Source organism: Papio anubis, chromosome 10 (genome assembly GCF_008728515.1).
Source record: "Papio anubis isolate 15944 chromosome 10, Panubis1.0, whole genome shotgun sequence".
NCBI lineage: Eukaryota > Metazoa > Chordata > Mammalia > Primates > Cercopithecidae > Papio > Papio anubis.
Window position 1 is genome coordinate 122340971 of NC_044985.1, and position 18714 is coordinate 122359684.

Below are 18714 nucleotides of genomic sequence, written 5' to 3' on the forward strand. Positions count from 1 at the left end.
CCACACACACATCACACCCCACGCACACACCTCCGCATACCCACTCCTCACAGGCACGTCCAACCCCTTGCGTGTATTCCCACACTGTGTTTGGGACACGGTCATGGATAGTGACCAAGCGCTTCCTGCCATTGTTTGAGTGCAGGTGCAGGCAGTGGACAGATGGGGAGTGGACAGACGCTCAGGGATGGCCCCTGCAGCCTCCTCAGCGCCCCCCTCTGCACTCACTCTTCCTGCACAGGAGCCACTGGGGCGGCCTTGGCAAGGTCCAGGGAGGCTGGGCACCTGAGAAGGTTCCTCCTGGGGCTGGGACCACGTTCCTTCCTTCAGCCGATCACGTAGGGGGTTGAACTGTGGCCCCCACGAGGGTGTGTTGAAGTCCTAGCCCAGGTTACCTGTGAGTGTGACCTTATTTGGGAATGGGGTCTGGGCAGATGTAAGTTAAGCTAGAGTCATGCCGGAGTAGGGTGGGCCATAAGTCCAGTGTCTGTGTCCTTAAAAGGGAAAGGAGAGGGCACCTGGAGACACAAGGGAAGAAACCCTGTGAGGATGAGGCCGAGGTTGGTACCCCGAGGGCTGCTGGCAGCCCCCACATGTCGGAGCGGCCAGAGCAGGCTCTCCCTCAGGGCCTCCTGGAGGAAGCAGTCCTGCTGACACCTGGGTTTTGGACCTGGCCTGCAGAACTGTGAGAGGATGCTGTTTGGAGCCCCTTGGTGTGTGGCAACCTGTAATGGCAGTCCCAGGAAGCTGGCACAACCCCATACGCACCTCCTGAGCGCCAGCCACAGCAGAAGGCTTTGGGCAAAAGGGACAGCCCTGATCCTGCCCTCCTGGGACTTTCCCTTAAGGGACCCACGGAAAGATAAGGACATGTACTGTGCAGGTGTCTTGCTGGGCTGTCCTGTGGGTCCCTGAGCAGGGCTCAGCCCTGGACCGTGGATTCTGGCTCCCTTGGTGAGGTGTCAGTGTCCTGGGGCCCACAGCCCTCATGAGGAGGCTGGGCCTCGTCAAGGAGGTACCTTTGGATGCTGGATTTTTTTCCAGAACATTCTAGGGGGCCAGGGATGGGAAGGTTAGACAGATGACTCCCTGCACAAAGGCTCCTGGTGTACGGTTCGGGTTGAACGCTAGCATCCTGCACATGGTCTGAGTCAACTCTCAGAGGACAGTGGTGCCTCGTGCAGTCCAGGGGGCTGGTTTCTGTTTGGAAGGGCCTCCCTCCCCGCCACTGCTTGGTCCAGAAGTTGCTTCCAATTGGCTGCACCTTTGGCTTACATGGCACAGGCCTGAGGTGGAGTCCACATTCTTACCAAGTGTCTAGAATTATGGAAAGGTGAGAGAGGCTGCACTTTGACCACAGTTTGAGGGTTACTGGCTCTGGCCATCGTCAGTCTTGACAAATTTCTCCTTCCTGCCAACTCCCTCCCTCCCCCGGGGCCCCAGTGCCGCCTCTCAGAAAGTCCTGGAGGAAGGCAGTGACCCGGGCAGTTGTTCCTCCTGGGCGCCCTTGGCCCACGTGGCTCCCATCACAGCCTCGCACCAGTCAGCCTCCAGATGTTTCCCGAAGAATATGGACCCGGGAGAGTACGGACCCCCACTGCACTGATGCCCCCTTGGCAGGACCTGCCTGCTGATACATTGCCTGCAGCATTTTGTAGGAGGATTTGGAATGGGGAATTCCTCTGTCCCAGGGTTGACCCCCATCTGAAAGGGGGGTGTGGGTGTGACTCCCATTCCAGCGGCTGATCCAGCCACGGGAACTGGGTAGATGCTGGAGCCCCGGAAGGTCCTCTGATTCGAAGGGGTGTGAATAAATCAAAGAGTGAGTGAGTGACAGGTGGATGGGGACTAAATCAAATCGGTTTTTTCTTCATGACTTTCACCGCGATGCCTGGAGTCCTCACAGACTTGAGCTTAGCCCCTTCACTGCATTGTCCCAGCCTGGAGGAAGTTGCTTGCTTTGAAGGAAGTTCTCGAAATGTCTCAGTCCCCTCTGTGTGCACAGGGAGATTTTAAAAACATACGGTCTTGTGGGACCAAAAATGAAGTGGCTGTGATGTGCCCAGGCGTTCAGAGCTGTGCTCTCTGCAGGAGGCTGGCTGGGCTCCCTGCAGCCACAGGAAATAGGAGCGACCAGCTCCGGGATTCCTGAGCCCTCTTTCTTTGGGGCCTCTTCTGCCTCCTCTCTCTGCAGTGGCCTACTCTGTTTGTGGTTGGATGGGCATCTCTGTGTGCCAAGCCTTGCTCTAGACACTGTGGTTGTGGCAGGGCCCTCACAGACTGTCGGAGACCCAGTGGTGGAAAATGTGCCCCTACCCTGTGTCTGACGTCCAGGTCTTCTGCAGGAGGATGGGAGCCCCTCAACCTGCCGGGCCACCCCAAGCTTACACTGGGGCCTGGATGGTTCTTTGGCCTGTTAGGAGAGAGAGGATGAGAGCCCCCCAGCTGTTCCAGGGCCTCCCCAAAGAATCTGCAGGGTGGAGGCCAAGCTCAGGGGCAGCTCGGGCACCACAGTGAGCCTGCCGGAGCGGAGACAGTCCTGCTCAGCCTGGGCTTGCAGACCTCCATGTGGAGCTAAAGTCCTCTCTGACGCCCGCCTTCCCTGTGCATTGGGCATGGTGGGGGTGTCACTGCCTTGAGCTCTGGTCCATTGCAGATCTGCCCACTTGAAGCTCCTTGACTGCATTCTGGGATATTTCTTCATTTGTACCTCTGCGAAGTTGGCTTTTGTGGTGCATGTGTGTGTGCGTGCACCACTCTGATAAAACAAAAGTAGATGTAAAGAAATGAAAATAGCTGGACACAAACAATTGCTTAAATACTTCTACAGCAGTGGTTCTCAAGCCCTCTCAGCCCTATTTCCCTCTGCAGCCTCAGGTTCCCCTGCAGGCCCAGGATCCTGAGCAGGGTGAGACCTTGCTGTGGAGGGGGCAGGAAGGGATCACCTGGCCCATTGGAGGAGGTCAGTCCTGGATGAACGAGTGGGCAGCACATGTGACCTCTCAGCAGGTGACAGTGGGGGCAGCCAGAGGAAGTGCTTCTGCACTGACAGAGCTCAGCCACTCTGGGACCTCATAAACCAGCTCTGGGTACAGGGGGCCTCCAAGACCATCCTCATGCTCAGTGATTTACCAGAAAGGCTCACAGGACTCAGGAAAAGCTGGATGCTCACAGTTGCTGTTTATTACAATGAAAAGATCCAGATTTAAATCAGCAAGGGAAAAAGGTGCATGGGGGGAAGTCCAGGAGACACGAGGCTTCACCTTCCAGGTGTGCTCTCCCAGCACAGACAGATCTGTGGTTCCCTGCTGTATTTCCTCCCACTCTCACCCCCCTGCCTCTGAAATCTTGTCTTCAGACCTGTTATCAAACCCAGGGATGCTTCGTGATTTAGCATCCTCTCTCAGCTCACCTCTTAAAAATTCAGATTCATTTTGTCCCCATGGCCCCTATTTTTAGCAATTTTATTTTGGACACGGGGTCTGGCTCTGTCACCCTGGCTGGAATGCAATGGCACAATCATGGTTCACTGCAGCCTAGAAGTCCTGAGCTCAAGACATCTTCGTGTCTCAGCCTCTGGAGCAGTTGGAAGTCTAGGCATGTGCTGCCACACCTAGCTAATTTTTACAATTGTTTAAATAGACAGGGTTTTGCTACGTTGCCCAGGCTGGTCCTGAACTCCTGGGCTCAATCAATTCTCCCACCTCGGCTTCCCAGAGTGCTGGGATTACAGGCATGAGCCACTGTGGCTGGCCTATTTTAAAAGAGAATTTGCTGTCTGAACACCAGAGTCTTTGAAACTGATCCCGCCTTACCCCATCCCCATAGCGGAAGAGTGGGAGTTCAGAAATCACCTCTCTGAGGCTAGGTAGCCATCTTGTTTTGTACGTAAGCCAGCTGGTGGCTGGGGAGCCACTGACTGGGCTCACCCAAGATTCTGCACCCTTTCCCTTCCCATTCAGCTACTAACTTCCCAAGACCCCTCTTCATACAATTACTCTGAATCCCTTTAGGACATCCATGCCTCACATGTCCTCCTTCCTACTCATGACTCTGGGGCACTGACTCTTCCTTATTCTCACATTCTTGTTCTTCATTTGGACTATGATTCTGCTTCCCACCACAGCAGTACCTGCACAGGGAGCTCTTAGACTGACCATACCCTGAACCCATACCTTGGCCTCAGCTTAGGGGCCCATGAATCCGTGGTGTCAGGATAGCCTCAGTGAGGCCAGCGAGGAGCTAATAGTAGTGACTGGCTAATACAAAGCCTAGGCAGGCAGAGATGACTCTTTTACGTGGTTCCCTAGTCATTTCCCAGACAGACTCCACCTCTTAGATTCAGGGGGCAATTTCAGGCTGCCCTAGTTTCTTGTTTCCCAGGCGATGTTCAGCAAGAGACATGTGGCTTTCCCCCAATTTGAAGAGGTGGTGGAAAACCCTCTGCCAGGAAAAGGGATTCCTCCCAGCAAAGTGGGCTCTGCCTCCTCTGGTGGAGAGGGGCCTGATGAGCCCCTAGGATGGAGATTTTGACCCTTCGTAGTGTGTGAGTGCGGCCACTGTTGTCCTGGCACTGGATGCTAAGTTCAGACATGGTTGAACTGCTTTCTCTCTGCTAAACCGAATGAAGGGTAGAAGCCTTGCTTCTCTGTATTTTCCTTTACCACTCTCCATTTTCGAAAGAATTGCTTTAAAATATTTCCTTCAAATCTATTTAGAACCATATTACGCAGTGTTATGATTTCGTTTCAACGATCAAACATAATTTAGAAAACTCAAAAGAAGGAAAGCCTATTGTATTGATTCATATATTTTCTTATGTGTGTTTTTCTCCCTTCCTGATGTTCTCAGTTTCCGTCTTTCATTATTTTCTTTCTGATTAGAGCATTTTCTTTAGCCATTCTTCTAGGTAGGTCCGCTGATGACATATTCTCCTTATTTTCAATTTTTCCTTCTTTCCTGGAGGATAGTTTCCCCGAGTATCGGATTCTGGGCAGGCAGTTTGTTTTTTTCCCCAGCACTTGAAAAATATTTTGCTACTTCCTTCTGGCCTCCTTGGTTTCTTATGAGAAATCGGTTACAATTTTAAAAGACGTTATTTTTCTTCTGTTATTTTCAAGATTTTTTTCTTTGTCCTTAGTTTTCAGAACTATGATGTATCTTGGCATGTATTTCTTTGGGCTTATCCAGTTTGAGGTTTTCTCAGTTTCTTGAATCTGTTGGTTTATGTCTTTTTCCAAATTGGGGGTGTTTTTGGCAATTACATTTTCAAAAAATAGGAATGTTTAGCCTCTCCCTTTTTCTCTTCTCCCTCCAGGACTTCAGTGACATGAATAGGAGGTCTTTTGTTACTGTTCCACAGGCCCCTGAGACTCTGCCTCTCTGTCTTTCAGTTCATTTTCTCTCCACCGTTTAATGTGGGTGATTTCTGTTGTGCTGTCTTTCCATTCACTGACCTTTTTCTCTGACTTCTCCCCTCTGCTGTTGAGTTTACTCACTGAGCTTTATATTTCAGTTATTACTTTTTAATTCATAAATTTCCATTTAAACGGTATATTCTGTTTCTTTGCTGACACTTTCAATTTTCATCTGTTTCAATCATGTTTGTAATTGCTCCTTGAAGCATTTTTATCATGGTTGCTTTAAAATCTTTGTCAATTCTAGCATCTCTGTTGCCTCAGAGTCCGCATCTACAGGCTGTCTTTTCCTGTTTAGTTTGAGATCTTCCTGGTTCTTGGTATGATGAGGGATTTTTACTTGCAACCTGGACAGTTTCATCTTATGCTATGAGGGTCTGGATCTTATCTAATCCTTCTTCTTAGCTGGCCCTTTTTGACACTGCCCTGGCACCATTGATACTAGGGTGGGGGTGGCCTTGTTTTCCCTGGGTTATGTTAAAGATCTCCCCTTCCTGGTTGGGGAGGGAGAGGTGTGCCTCATTAAAGCTTCTTGAGGGTGGAAGTCTGGGGCTCCCCACTCGGCCCTTGCTCTCAGTGTGAGGTGGGTCCACAGTCCTCCCTGCAGTGTTTGGCTGGAGAACAGTTATTGTCTCAGTTTTCTGCCCTGTGAGACTGCACCTTTCTTGATTCTTTGGCTAAAGAGAGCAGGCTTTTGCTGGAGTTTTTGTGGTCTGTGCCTGTTGACATTTCTGGGTGGCAGACTTCTTTATCTCTAAGTCTGGGATATATGAGACAAAAAGAAAAGCCAGGGAACCCACCATTGCGTCCTTCCTTGGATCCTAAGGTTCCTAGCTGGTCCACCTTCTTCTCTCTACCTTTCAGGGTCCTCCCCTCCCCTTCCCCTCCCCTTCCCCTTCCCCTTCTCTCCTCTTCTCTCCTCTCCTTTCCTTTCCTTTTCTTGAGATGGATTCTTGCTGTGTCACCTAGGCTGGAGTGCAGTGGCACGATCATAACTCACTGCAGCCTGGAACTCCTGGGCTCAAGTGATCCTCCTGCCTCAACTCCCAAGTAGCTCAGACTACAGGAGTGTACCACCATGCCTGGGTCATTTTTTATTTGTTATTCGTAAAGGTGGGGTCTTGCTGTGTTGCCCAGGCTGGTCTGGAACTCCTGGGCTCAGGCGATCCTCCTGCCTCACCCTCCCAAAGTGCTGGGATTCCAGGCATGAGCCACCACACCCAGCCCAGGGTGTTATCATGTTCGGTTTACATATAATGTCCAGGGCTTTTAGTTGTACTTAGCAGAGGAAAAGGGAACGTAGGTCTGCTTCACCTTTCTGGAAGCTAATATCCACATGCATTGCCTTGATAATCAGAAAAATTAAAATGCAATCGTGTTTCACCAAGTGCTACACAGTAATTAGGTTGAAGAAATTAGAGAATGAGCAGAAGGCTGCCTTAAAGCTGAAATGAATCTGAGCAAGGACTCAACGGGCCAGTGGCAACAGATCTGAGCCATACCACGGCTCTTTTGCTCATAAACCTCTATGTACATATTTTGGCTAGAATTTCCCATGCAGCTTTGTATGTTTACATTCAGTCAGCCCTAGGAGGGCTGATGCGAGGAAAGGAACAGAACAATCGCAACCCTGTGCATTTCACACAATTAATACCCGAAAAATGCAACCTGTGCGTCCCCCTTCCTATTTGGCTCCGGCTTTGAGCTGGTCCAGTGACTGTTTTTCGTACCAGAAGTCCCTCCCAGAAGGTCTGCTTAAGTGTTCAAGCAGATAGGGAAAGCGCAGGAGGTGAGCGTGCAGGTGGGCGAGGTACAGGCTCTGCTCTCCCGGCAGCCCGTGCAGGTCACAGGCTTCCTGTCTCTGCTCATCTAACCTGAGCCATCCTAGGAAGGGAGGCAGCGATGAGGTTTCCGGATGCAGAAGGAAGCTGAAATGACCTTAGCCCTTTTTATTTCACTTCCTTTTCTGTGCCGCACAGTGGGGAGGCTCGGTCAGTGTATTCTGAAGATGAAATGTGGAGGTGGCAAGACCTGCAGAGTCCCCGAACCCTTGGCCCTCTCTCTGCCCACATACATTTCTGCTCCTGAGTGCTTGTCTGTCTGTGACACAGGCCGCAGCCACATGGGTGAAGAGAGGGGATCCCTGTTTGCTCTCCTCTCGTTATTGCTGTCACAAAGACAATCCCTGCCATTTGCCTCTAGGGAACAATGATGTCGTCTGGGTTCCTGGATGCTCTCACACCATTCATTCACACATCAAACGTGTAGGGTGCTGACTCGCAGACAAACTTCGCGTGCCTGAGCAGCTCTCACAAGATTCTCGGCTCTTCTCTGTCCCTCTAGTGACATTCTCGTGGGGAAACATACAGTTGCCCACCTCATATTCACAGAGAGGGTCTTTTCCACCGCCTGGGGTCAAAGGGAGGCAGAGACTGTGTGATGACACAGAAAGGCCAGGCAAGCCCTTCCCCAGACTGGGCCGCTCCAGGGAACACTGGTTTTGATTCAAGCATGGTAGAGTCTCCACATCCCGGGTCATTGTCCTACCACCTCTTTCAAAACTGGGGGAAAAATATGTGCCTGGATATTACCTCTACCACGTATCTGTACAAATCAAGGAACCGGGTTCTATTTTGCCTGCATGTCCATGTCTGCTTCCTCCTCCTCAGCATCCTCCTCCTTCCCTTGCTCCAAGCTGAGCAAAAGCAGATGAATATTCCAGGTTCTTCCATTCTGCCTCCACCTATGTTACTAAAAAACCCAGTGAAATAGAGGACAAAAGGGAATCACCCTCAAGCCCCAGCTGCAATCTGATTCTGCCACTAGGCAGCTGTAGTGGCTTGGGAAAGCCAGCCGCCCTTTCTGAACCTCAGGTTCCTAATTGTTATGATTAAACGGCTGGACCTTCCAGGCAGCGCATCCTAAGGGCTCTCACGCTGGGCATCAGTCCAGATCTTGTTCTTTTCACCAGGGCTTGGACTGAACACTTAGAAGACCCTTTCTTGTGCATAGAATATCTTTTAATCACTCAGATTCTCTTCATGCAGGTTTTAGGAACATTGCTCTCCACTGCCCCAAAGAGAGGTGGTGGGCGTTAATCTGTGCAATTTGGCATAAGTAGCCAAGTGTCTTCTTGGAGGACAGTGTCTGGATGGAGGGTGCTGGAGCTGATGCCTCGGGCCTTTTCTTACCATTGGTTCCTTGCAGAGAAGTTCTCTTCTCCACTGATGTATCTCATTCCTGGGGGAATCTGAGTTTACTTAGCAAGGAGGACATTCAAGGAAGACAAAGTGTTTTTTTTTTTCTAATTATACTTTAAGTTCTATGGTACATAGATTCATAGTAAATTCCTGACTTGAGATATTGAGAGACTTGTTTCTTATTCAAAAACTAACTAAACATTTGGACTTTTATCCTGTGGGTGAATGGGAGCTCACAGGATGGTATAATCCCAAAAGCACCAGGTCCTGTTAACCTAAATAACACAAAGAGAGAGACTCTGAAAGAAAATGGAATGTGTCTGGGAATGGAGCACTGCAGCGGGAGCACGTGTGCCAGAGTAAGCCATGTGCGCCCTCAGGGAGGGAGAAGACGCTGGCCACTAAAACGAGGAGGATCATGTCGTTGTTTTGGGATAATTATCCATGGCTACAAAGATCAGTCACAAGGGTGATGCCAGTCCATGGCTGGTCAGGCAGTTGCTGGGCAGATGTCCTCACAGAATTATTTTTTTGTGCCACGGCCTTTGTGCAAGGTGGTGGATTTCTTGGTGGGTTTTCGTTTCTTTTTCTTTTTCTCCTCTCCCCTCCCCTCCCCTCCCCTCCCCTCCCCTCTCCTCTCGACAGAGTCCTACTCTGTCGCCCAGGCTGGAGTGCGGTGGTGCGATCTTGGCTCACTGCAACCTCCACCTCTGAGGTTCAAGTGATTCTCCTGTCTCAGCCTCCCGATTCGCTGGGATTACAGGTGTGCACCACCATGCCCGGCTAAGTTTTTGTATTTTTAGTAAAGACAGGGTTTTGCCATGTTGGCCAGGCTGGTCTTGAACTCCTGACCTCAAGTGATCCACCCTCCTGGGCCTCCCAAAATGCTGGGATTACAGGTGTGAGTCACCCTGCCCGGCCTAGGTGGTGGTTTTCGCAGTCTTTTGTGATACTTTCTGTTATCAGGCATTTGTGCATGAGAAACCTCTCTCCATGCCCTTCCCTGGCTCTATTTGTCAGGGTTTTTTTTAAACACAAGCAACTCCATTTTGCTTCTGACAACGTTCACGGTGCCTTACCATGGACGTAGGTCTCTCTGAGGACCCTTTGGGGAGGAGGCTCTGAAAAGAAGCGAGAGATGGGGAGAGGCTGCCACAGTCATGGTGAGATGCCAGGTTTGGGATAGGGCAGGGTAAGGAGGGCTGGGCGGGGGATTCCGGAAATATATAGGAGCTAAGTGAGCAAGGCTGGAGACCGTCTGGCTGAGGGTTGAGAGGTGCTGAAGAAGAGAAGGTTCTGGACTGGACAGCAAAGCAGACAGAAGAGAGGTTGTTGCTGAGGATCAGATTTGGGGGATGATGGAGAATGGCGTGCGGGTCCTGCTGTGGTGCCCACGGGACATTCGGGTGCCTCTGCTCCAGAGGACCAGGCTGGTTCTGAACAGTGGGGGGCAGAGAGGCTAATGTGTGGATTTTTTTGTGTGGCATCAAAAACCGGGTGAGCTTATTGACCTTGTGTGTGCTCACTGGCATCTTGGGAACAGGTGCGTTGCTTCTCCATGCAACTGGAAGGAAGAGGGTGTCAAGGAGGTGGCAGATCCCACGTGCGTCCCTTCCTGGCACCATAACCACCAACATCCCACAGAAAGGCAGGGGCATTTACGGAGAGAAGGAGGCAGTGAGCCTGTCCCCACCCTTCCCCTGGCTCTCCAAGAGTCTCATGTGGCCGTTGGTCCGGAGTGGACTCCTGGCTTCTTGTGAGGGTGGTGCTGGCCCAGGCACCCTAGAGGCAGCTGGTATCCTGATGCGTGAGGACCTTAGCTTTTGGAGAGCTGACACTACCTGTCCAGGTGGGAGAAGCCACAGCCAGAGCAGGGTTTGAAATACCTGCTGACTTCAGCCTGTCCCTTAAGCTCATGATAATGTGTCCACCCCAATCCAGTTTAATATCCTCAGAAACGCTCCTCAGGATCCCAGGGGCTCAACTGTGGACATCAGCGAGCTCCCCGGACAGAGCCGCACGGAGTGGGTGGGCCCTGGGGACACTGCCACTTAGGGAGCTTCACTCAGAAGACGGGAGGATGGAGGAGAAGGCAGCAGAGGCAGACACAGAGAGAGGGCTGAGACCCTGAGTGGGCTGGGGGAGAGACCCAGGATGGGGAAGCATGGAGACGGGAAGGGGAGTGGATGGAGCTTAGGGAGACTGGTGAGTGTGGGTAGAGGCCTGCGACAGAAAAGCCCCTTGGCCTTTGAGACACAGGCACCTTTGCACATGGGGATGTGGGGACACGGGCCACATGGGGCTCTCACTGTCTATCTTCCAGGCTGTGAAGGGCAGTGAAAGTCTGGGCCTGCAGGGAGCTTGTATTTTAGTGGAAGGACAGAGGCGTCACGAAAAATAAGTGAAGATTGACTATCAGATGGGGTTAAGAGCTAGGAAGCAGGGTACAGGGTAGAGATGGAGTGAGTGGGGTGCTGTCTGGAGGCCTGGTGGAGGAAGCCCCTCTGAGCCCTGCACTCAGGGAGGGGCGGCTCTACAGAGGACTGGGAAATTCCAGGCAAGGCCTAGTCCTCAAGGGGCCACTTGGAAGGGGGTTCCAGCAGAGGCTCCTGTTTTTCTGATGAAGGGGGGGCAGGGGGTTGGGGAGGAAGTTGGGTTGGCAGCATGGGGACTGGGGGAAAGGTGGGTCCCTAAGGGTACCAGGAGAGGGGCTGACCAAAGAGGTCTCAGGACTGTCCCAGGGAGGAGGCTGGCTGGACACGAGGCCTCCGATCAGGGCTTCCTGAGGCCACTCTTCACTTCAGGGAGTTTCTGACCTTCTGGACCCAGTCACCAGCAGGGGCAGGTGCTCTGTGCCGAGCTGGGGGGTGAATACGGAGCTGAGTGTGGCCGGGACGGTCTAGGGCAGTGGTGAACACTGCACACAAATGCAGGCCACGTCTGTTAATGGCACCTGCTGTGGCTCCTTCTTACTGTGTCTATGCTGCATTAAAACAGGAAAAAGAAACAGGGGCCATCCATTCTAACAATGTATTTTATTAAACTCTCTGTTTAAAATGCTATCTTAATCTATGATTAATGTAAAATTGTGAATGTGATACCGTGCTTCCTTTTCACCCCGAGTCTTTGACATGTGGTGTGATTTTGACACTGGTAACCTATCTGTGACAGCTGGCCTCCTGTGACTGGCAGCCGCCGTGTGGGACATGCAGGTCCGAGGGTGAGATGGGGCTGGGCGAGGGGCAGCGATGCTCAGGTGGCTCCTGGGAGGGTGTGGTCCTGATGAAGAGAAGCAAGGCCAGCCTCCTCCGAGAGGGAGGGCACTATGTTTCAGATGGATGAGCGGCCTCCTCCTGGGCGAGCTAGCTGTGGGGCTGTGTTTCCTGGAAGAAGCCGTCATCTCTGGGGAGAGCGGCAGAACTCGAGGGAGCCACCTCAGCCTCCCCAGAGCCCGCAGCCGCATAGGAAGCCCCTTCCCACTGGGCTCTGCGCTCCTGCACGAGGGTTCTTGCTTCAGGAAGAAAGTGGGTCTCGCTTCGCTCCTGTGGGGCAGAGAGATGGGGCTGTGAGAAGTGAGTTGTGGAGGTGGGTGAGGCTGGAGGCCCACACAGCTCTAGGGGCGTAAGCTCCACGCCCCCAAATAAAGAAACCTGGACCCTTCCTGTAAGTCTCTCTGATTCCTGCAATGCTGGGTGTAGGAACGTTTGCTTTGACCGTCCAGGTAGGAGAATCATGTTAAAAATGGCCATTTTTCTACCAAAAAGCAGGAACAGACCTGCTGTAAACTTGATAGCTATGGGATCTTGTCTGTGTCTCATCTTTTTTTTTTTGTTTGTTTTTGAAACAGAGTCTCACTCTGTCACCTGGGATGGAATGCAGTGGTGCCATCTCAGCTCACTGCAACCTCTGCCTCCCGGGTTCAAGCGATTCTCCTGCCTCAGCCTCCTGAGTAGCTGAGATTACAGGCGCCCACCACGCCCGGCTAATTTTTGTATTTTTAGTAGAGACGGGGTTTCGCCATGTTGGTCAGGCTGGTCTTGAACTCCTGAACTCATGATCTGCCCGCCTCGGCCTTCCAAAGTGCTGGGATTACAGGAGTGAGCCACTGTGCCAGGCCTGTGTCTCATCTTTAAATGCCTGGTGTATGTTTCCTGGTGAGCCATCTTTCTCCAGCTTGACCCTCCCGCAAACCTTACTTGTGAGTAAGATTCTTTTTCTCAGTGCATGGTCCGTGTCCTCCTTTGACATCATTAGGGGCTGGGCAAGGCGGAAGCAGCCCAGCCCGATGGTGCCGTCGGCACAGCCAGGATACACTGAGGGGACCTGACCACACGCATGTGCCCAGTCCTGGAATCCGGTACAGGGTGGCCTCCTTTCCTTCCTGTGGAATGGGGGTCCTGCAGTGCCATCCATAATGGCTGTTTTCTGTGACTGTGGAAGGTCGGCCACTTAGAACAAACAGAAAAGAGGTTTGATGCCAGGAGGCGGCCGCTGCAGCCAGGCTCACTATGGGGACCCCCGGGCCAGCTCCCCTGGGGCGAGGACTGTGGCTGGAGGGCCAGGTGGGAGGTAGGAGTCATCCTCCAGCGGCCCCTGGGGCACAGTGAATGGACCGTTTGTGTTTTATGAACAGCCCAGTATCACAGGAATGCAGCCCAGCCCCACTTCGGGGGCAAGAAGGAGCTGAGAGCTGAGAAGTCATAATAAAACACCCCTCCGGGGAAGCGCTCGCATGAATCACGGTTCAGGTAATAATAACCCTTTTGGCAAAAGTGTTTTCTCCGCCCCAAGCCAAAGTATGTGCAGTCACACAAAGGGCCCTGTGACTGGCGTGGCTGCGCCGCCAAGTGCATGCTCTTGTCGTTCTTGAATTCTGTTCTTTTCACAGGGCTGGGGCTGGCAAGGAATTTAGAGGACTCCGAAGCTTCATGAAATAATACTCCGGGGCTGCATTTATTTAACAGATACATACAGTTATTGGGGTCCTAGTCAGAGCAAAATAAACTTTAAAAATCTATATTAATCTCATTTGTAGTTTCATATGAAGCGATTTCTCTCTTTTTTTTTTTTTTTTTTTTGACTAAGGGAATGGAAACTACCCTGCAGAATGCGGTGTTAGCAGCCTGAGTGGGTTTAGGGTATTGAAAGAGCTATTGACCGTTTCCTTCATATTGAACCCAGCTCCCTGCAATATGGTAACTACTGGGTGGCGGAAACCGGCCCAGGCCGTACAAGATCCGCTGCCTCTTATTTGCCTTATTTGCATGTGCCGAGCTCAGACTGGAGATGTTCGTCTCACCCCCGGGCTATGGAGTTCCCGGAGTGCGTGCCATGCTCTTTCTTCTTTCTCCACTCAAACCAATCTGGGCTCATCTTTAGGATCTCGCTCTTCTCTCTGGGCCTCAGTTTTCTTATCTTTAAAATTAGAAGGGCTATCTGGGCTGGCATAGGCGAAGCCCTCTCTTGCCTTGGCCACATCCCATGCCAGAATAGTCACCATAGCCCATCAGTGACCCCACGGCCACCTCCCATGCCAGGACAGATACCACCAGCCCATCAGCGACCCCACGGCCACCTCCCATGCCAGGACAGATACCACCAGCCCGTCAGCGACCCCATGGCCACCTCCCATGCCAAAACAGACACTATCAGTCTGTCAACAACCCCATGGCCACCTCCACGCAAGGACAGAGACCACCAGCCCATCAATGACCCAACAGCCACCTCTCACACCAGGGCAGACTCCATCAGCCTGTCAGCAACTCCTCTTCATGGAGGACAGACTCAGCCTCATGACCACCCTCTACAGAGCTCCAAGCTGGTGTGGAGACAACTCCTATTGGCCATGAAGACACCAGGCCATTCACTCATTCATTCACTCATTCATTCACTCATCCATTCTCTCATCCATTCACTCATCCATTCACTCATCCATTCACTCATCCATTTACTCATCCGTTCACTTCCATCCATTTCCTCACCATCCGCTCACTTCCGTCCGCTTTCATCCGCTTCACTTCCATCCGTTTCTTCATCCGCTTCACTCCATCCGTCACTCCATCCGCTTCATCCGCTTCACTCATCCGTTCACTCATCCGTTCACTCATCCGTTCTCTCATCCATTCACTCATCCACTCACTCATTCACTCATCCACTCACTCATCCATTCACTCACCCGTTCACTCACCTGTTCACTCATTCACTCATCCATTCACTCATTCATTCACTCATCCATTCACTCATCCATTCACTTATTCATTGGCACAACCACTTTTCTGACGCCTTTACTGTATGCTCAGTTCTGCGGGGGCTTTAGAGGTCACCCACCTCTGAGCATACAGCAAATATCCTGTGGACAGCTTCTGGCCTGGGGTTGTTGGTTAAGTTAGACTGTATTAGAAATAAAACAAAAATATGTATGTTAAGTCTCAGATTAGTAAAGGATGCAATTACAAAGCAGGACAAGAGTAGAATCTCCTCTTATCAGAAGGAAGAAAATCATGATGTAAAGAGTGTATTATTCATTTATTTATTTAACAAATATCTATTTCCTGCCTGTGATTTTCAAGGCCCACGTTTGGACTTTGTAAGAAACACAAGTGTAGAGTATGGATTGTGTTCACCGAGAGGGTGTGTATGTGCACACATGTCTGCACACGTGTGTGTGTGTGCACACATGTCTGCACACATCTCTGTGTGCATGTATGTGTGTGCATGGAGTATGTACATGTGCATGAGTGTGTGTGCATGTCTGTGCACGCATCTCTGTGTGCATGTGCATGTGTGTGTATGTGTGTGTGTGCATGAGTGTGTCCGTGTGCATGTGTGTGCACGCACATGTGTGCATGTGTGTGCATGTGTATGCATGTGTGTGTGTGCATGAGTGTGTGTGCATGTCTGTGCACGCATCTCTGTGTGCATGTGCATGTGTGTGCGTGTGCACGCATGAGTGTGTCCGTGTGCATGTGTGTGTGCGCACATGTGTGCATGAGTGTGTATGCGTGTGTGTGCATGAGTGTGTATGCATGTGTGTGTGTGCATGAGTGTGTATGCATGTGTGTGTGTGCATAAGTGTGTGTGTGCAGCCAAGCACAGGTGTGCATGCGGGTGCAGGAGAGGGGCAAGTCGCTCCAGAGTCCCATGAGGTGTCAGCTGGGTGCCGGGCCAGGCTCTTCACATGCATTGTCCCATTGACGCAGAGAGTCTGTCTCCTCTGTCTTTTTGGTGAGAAAACCGATGCACAGAGAGGTTAAGAAACTCCCTGTGGTCACTCAGCAAGTGACTAGCAGAGCCTGGATGCAGCTGGACTTCTCTCACCGTGTGTGTCTGTAAAGAATTCGGGCTGGGCGCAGTGGCTCATGCCTGTAATCCCAGCACTTTGGGAGGCCAAGGTGGGTGGATCACCTGAGGTCAGGAGTTCAAGACCAGCCTGACCAATATGGTGAAACCGTGTCTCTACTAAAAATACAAAAATTAGCTGGGCTGTGGTGGCATGTGCCTATAATTCCAGCTACTCAGGAGGCTGAGGGAGGATTGCTTGAACCCAGGAGGCAGAGGTTGCAATGAGCCAAGATTGTGCCATTGCACTCCAGCTTGGGTGAGAGAGGGAGACCCTGTGCCAAAAAAAAAAAAAAAATTCAGTGTGCACCATTTCATCACAGTGAGTGCCACAAAGGGGTGCGATGCAGTGCCATGCAGCTCAGGGTGGAGACAGGGATGCGGATGGTCTGGATGGGGTGTCTTGTAGGTCTTCTCAGTGGTCCTTCGCTGGGCCTGCTTGGATGGGAGGGCCGTTTCCAAGTGCAGGGGACTCTGGGCTGAGGTGGCAGAGCCTAGGCTGGGCTTTGTAGACATATGTCCTGAGGCCAGGGCTTGCTTGGATTTCTATGGCTGTTTCCAAGCGCAGAGGCCTCTGGGCTGAGTGGCAGACCCTCTCCCCACCCCCACAGCAGAGCTGTGCAAATGCATGGCCCACACAGGAGCCCGGCCTGTATTGTGACTTGGCACTCAGGGTGGGAGGCAGGCTGTGTGCGCCTGACCCTGACCCTCCCGCCCAGGTGCTAGGTGAGGGCAGAGCACACATCCTGTGAAGGTGGGGCTTCTGGGAGCCGCAAGCTCCACTGGCCCATCAGACTTTATTTACGAAACACAAATTCAAAGAAAATTATGAAGAATCTCAAGACAGTGACCACACAACTGTGGCCACTATGTGCGGGGTCCCTTCCGAGCATGGGCACTGTGGAGCTGTGTGGTCACCCACCCAGGCAGCTGGCACTATGGCTGAGGCGTGGACACAGTGCCCTGGAACTCAGGCCATTGGTGTGGCTGGAGTGCGCTCAGGTCTTGAACCTGGAGGGGTGACCGCTGAGGCCCTCCACCGAGGCAAGCGTCTGTCACTGGCCTGAAGCAAGGCCCCCCATCAAAGGAAACCTAGAGAGAAGCAACTTCTCTAAAATACCTGGGTTTACCTACTGGACCATTTTATTTTGCTATTCTATCCTTTTATGACCTTTACAAAACCACTTTTGCAAAACTGTAGACAGAGTGCAAATTCTAGACTGAGGGAGGGGTGGATTGAGGAGCAGATTGCCCTCTTTGTCCACAGATCTTCGTGCTATTCTGTGTCTGCTGGGAGTGGGAAAAGCTTGGAGGCTGCCACCCCTGAGGATCAGATATTTATGTGACAGAGGAACCCTCCTGCTAACCCTGCTGTATTTAAAATCCCAAGAAAGAGCAGTCCCAAAGGGAGTCCCGCTGGGCCCTGGGACCTGCACTGATCACAAAGCTGCCTAAAAGAAAATGCCTGGGGTGCACCTAGCTCCAGGAGGAAAATGGCCAAGGGCGCGCAGCAGACTGTCGATGGGAAACACCTGTCTTCTGGGCTCGCGGGGGCTGGCCAGGCATTGTTCTCTATTTGCATGTTTTTCCTTTCAGCTCATTCAAACTCAATATAGTGGTGAAATTAAGTACATCATCAACCTAAAGCTACCAAACCAAATACATAAATGGAAGGATTTGAAAAATCTGTAATAGCTGGGGTGAGGCTGGCCTCGGGCCAGCTGGGCTGCCCGGACAATGGAGGCAGTGTGAGCGCTTGGGCCACAGCGGGAGGGCGAGTTTCCACCCCGGGGTGGCCTGGGGATCTGATCCAGCCTGAGGAAGGGCTTGGGTGGAGCCCCGAGGGGGCTGGGGGGCTGCCGGGGTGGGGAGGGCTCTAACCTGCAGACGTGAGCCCCCAAAGCCAGCTGTCATCAGGCGGGCCGTGGGGGGAGCCGTGCTGTGTGGGAAGCAGGGGCGGCGGCATCCAGAGGGGGAAGGTGTGGAAATTTGACACAAACGCAAATGTTTTACCTTCTAAATCACCTTGGTCTTGCAGTTGAAATTCTCCCTGAACTTCCCACCCCAAATGTCTCATGGAGGGGGAATCCGGGCAGCTTCTCGCTTTCCAAAGTCACAAGTCATAATTCTTTCTTCTTGCTGCAGCTGGTGCAGGCTGAGTTCTGAATGTGCTGCTGAGATGGCGTGAAAATCTCCGAGACTATCTGGGGACCTTGCACCTCCACCTCTGCCGAGACCCTGCAGTGACTGGGTGGACTTTCCAAGGCGGTTCTGTTTGGGGTTCTGCGCTCCTAAGGAACTCTGTTAGCCAGGAGGCCCAAGGCCCCTGCACCCTCAGATGTGATTCACTGACCCCCTTCAGCTTAAAATGACTTTTGAGAGCCTGAGACCAGGTAGTGTGTTGACCGAGGCCACACTGAGCGCCCCTCACATCTGCCCTCTGTGCGGTGCCTGTGCGTGCTGGTCATTGTGGCTTCCAAGGAGCTGGCCTCCCGCCGCTGCCAGGTGTCCCAGATGCCTGGACACTCCTGGTGGACTCTGGGACTCGGACACGTGACCCTGCTTGGCACCCAGAGCCACCCCTGGACTCAGGAGCCAGAACCACCCACAGGCACAGCCCAGCCTGTCTCCTGGTTCCTGCTCGGTTCCCAGGCCCCTTAGTGCCCCAAGGCAGCTGCAGGAAGGCGCTACCCCAAGGCCACGTCACTTCCCAGGGTTGCAGCCACAAATTACCAGACAGCCAGTGGCTTAAAACAACA

At 52.2% G+C, this 18714-nt stretch overlaps 1 protein-coding gene across 3 annotated transcripts in view; it reads left to right on the forward strand.

Moving 5' to 3' along the window:
* ASB1 (ankyrin repeat and SOCS box containing 1) overlaps positions 1–18714 on the forward strand; it is a 104549-nt gene that overhangs the window by 63688 nt on the left and 22147 nt on the right. Inside the window, exon 6 of one of the 3 annotated variants that reach the window (XM_021924215.2) lies at positions 18101–18348. The exons of the other annotated variants lie outside the window; for them this stretch is intronic. The gene's annotated coding sequence lies outside the window, so the exon portion shown is untranslated. The remainder of the gene's footprint in view (positions 1–18100; positions 18349–18714) is intronic. 3 annotated transcript variants of the gene reach the window in all.